The 2,500-nt window shown below is 45.6% G+C and overlaps 4 non-coding genes across 4 annotated transcripts; 2 read left to right on the forward strand and 2 right to left on the reverse strand.

Annotated features, from left to right (window-relative positions):
* The first annotated feature begins 75 nt into the window (after nt 1-75).
* Nucleotides 76-148, forward strand: TRNAK-CUU (transfer RNA lysine (anticodon CUU)). Its single transcript has one exon. It is a non-coding gene; the product is annotated as a tRNA-Lys (tRNA).
* A 612-nt stretch (nt 149-760) lies between these two features.
* On the reverse strand, nt 761-831 carry TRNAG-GCC (transfer RNA glycine (anticodon GCC)). Its single transcript has one exon. It is a non-coding gene; the product is annotated as a tRNA-Gly (tRNA).
* Nucleotides 832-972: 141 nt separating this feature from the next.
* TRNAK-CUU (transfer RNA lysine (anticodon CUU)) lies at nt 973-1,045 on the forward strand. The gene has a single exon. It is a non-coding gene; the product is annotated as a tRNA-Lys (tRNA).
* Nucleotides 1,046-1,658: 613 nt separating this feature from the next.
* TRNAG-GCC (transfer RNA glycine (anticodon GCC)) lies at nt 1,659-1,729 on the reverse strand. Its single transcript has one exon. It is a non-coding gene; the product is annotated as a tRNA-Gly (tRNA).
* Between the last annotated feature and the right edge of the window lie 771 nt (nt 1,730-2,500).

The raw sequence follows: 2,500 nt of genomic DNA on the forward strand, positions 1-2,500 counted from the left end.
CAGGCCTCACCACGGCCTCCTGCCCACAGATACCATGTCCCACTCTGGCGGAGCAAGCTCTCCAGTCAAGCAGTTGCCCGGCTAGCTCAGTCGGTAGAGCATGAGACTCTTAATCTCAGGGTCGTGGGTTCGAGCCCCACGTTGGGCGATGACTGGTAACTTTTCGTTTCTGGCTGTGCTTACCTGCATCACCCCACCAAACAGCTCACAGATACCCTCCCTGAAATAAATAAAACCAAATGCCTCAATGCAACTGAAGCAAAGAAAAATGTTGGAAAGGCTAAAGATGATCAGAAGCAAATAAGGCCACTTCTACACTTAGACTATTCGGAAGGCTACTGATTTTTTCTCACTATTCAGCTGCAGTCCAAAGGAAATTACTGAGCTGTATTCAATCTGGTAGAGTGCTTCTTTCTTTTCTGGCTGTGCTTACCTCTATTAACCCACCAAAGAGCCCACAGATTACCTCCTTGAAAAAAAACTAATACCGAAAAAAACTCAAACTCAGCGATCCAACTTTGAGGAAAATCATTTTGAAGGATGAAGAGGATGGAATTAAAGAATGCAACTGATTGATTCTCACTATTCAGCTGCAGTCCAAAGTAAAACCCTGGACTTTATTCAATCTCCTGGGGTCCTTTTTTATCTCTATAGTAGAAATTCATCAGTAGCTCTACAAAACGTCTCCCTGTAGTCCTAGCCTTAAATAAAGACTAAGACATGGTTTGGAATGGGAGCTGAAGGACTAAAAGAACAGCGCTGCATTGGCCGGGAATCGAACCCGGGCCTCCCGCGTGGCAGGCGAGAATTCTACCACTGAACCACCAATGCTCTGCCATGACATTTAGTTTTTGGCAACCGACTGCTGGTGCTGCTGCTGCTGCTGCTGCTTGCACCCAGGCCTCACCACGGCCTCCTGCCCACAGATACCATGTCCCACTCTGGCGGAGCAAGCTCTCCAGGCAAGCAGTTACCCGGCTAGCTCAGTCGGTAGAGCATGAGACTCTTAATCTCAGGGTCGTGGGTTCGAGCCCCACGTTGGGCGATGACTGGTAACTCTTCGTTTCTGGCTGTGCTTACCTGCATCACCCCACCAAACAGCTCACAGATACCCTCCCTGAAATAAATAAAACCGAATGCCTCAATGCAACTGAAGCAAAGAAAAATGTTGGAAAGGATAAAGATGATCAGAAGGAAAAAAAGGCCACTTCTACACTTAGACTATTCGGAAGGCTAGTGATTTTTTCTCACTATTCAGCTGTTGTCCAAAGGAAATTACTGAGCTGTATTCAATCTGGTAGAGTGCTTCTTTCTTTTCTGGCTGTGCTTACCTCTATTAACCCACCAAAGAGCCCACAGATTACCTCCTTGAAAAAAAACTAATACCGAAAAAAACTCATACTCAGCGATCCAACTTTGAGGAAAATCATTTTGAAGGATAAAGAGGATGGAATCAAAGAATGCTACTGATTGATTCTCACTATTCAGCTGCAGTCCAAAGTAAAACCCTAGATTTTATTCAATCTCCTGGGGTCCTTTTTTATCTCTATAGTAGAAATTCATCAGTAGCTCTACAAAACATCTCCCTGTAGTCCTAGCCTTAAATAAAGACTAAGGCATGGTTTGGAATGGGAGCTGAAGGACTAAAAGAACAGCGCTGCATTGGCCGGGAATCGAACCCAGGCCTCCCGCGTGGCAGGCGAGAATTCTACCACTGAACCACCAATGCTCTGCCATGACATTTAGTTTTTGGCAACCGACTGCTGCTGCTGCTGCAGCTGCTGTTGCTGCTGCTGCTGCTGCTGGCACCCAGGCCTCACCACGGCCTCCTGCCCACAGATACCATGTCCCACTCTGGCGGAGCAAGCTCTCCAGTCAAGCAGTTGCCCGGCTAGCTCAGTCGGTAGAGCATGAGACTCTTAATCTCAGGGTCGTGGGTTCGAGCCCCAGGTTGGGCGATGACTGGTAACTTTTCGTTTCTGGCTGTGCTTACCTGCATCACCCCACCAAACAGCTCACAGATACCCACCCTGAAATAAATAAAACCAAATGCCTCAATGCAACTGAAGCAAAGAAAAATGTTGGAAAGGATAAAGATGATCAGAAGCAAATAAGGCCACTTCTACACTTAGATAATTCGGAAGGCTACTGATTTTTTCTCACTATTCAGCTGCAGTCCAAAGGAAATTACTGAGCTGTATTCAATCTGGAAGAGTGCTTCTTTCTTTTCTGGCTGTGCTTACCTCTATTAACCCACCAAAGAGCCCACAGATTACCTCCTTGAAAAAAAACTAATACCGAAAAAAACTCAAACTCAGCGATCCAACTTTGAGGAAAATCATTTTGAAGGATAAAGAGGATGGAATCAAAGAATGCTACTGATTGATTCTCACTATTCAGCTGCAGTCCAAAGTAAAACCCTGGACTTTATTCAATCTCCTGGGGTCCTTTTTTATCTCTATAGTAGAAATTCATCAGTAGCTCTACAAAACGTCTCCCT

The sequence above is a fragment of the Hyla sarda genome, chromosome 1 (assembly GCF_029499605.1).
Source record: "Hyla sarda isolate aHylSar1 chromosome 1, aHylSar1.hap1, whole genome shotgun sequence".
NCBI classification, from domain to species: Eukaryota; Metazoa; Chordata; class Amphibia; order Anura; family Hylidae; genus Hyla; species Hyla sarda.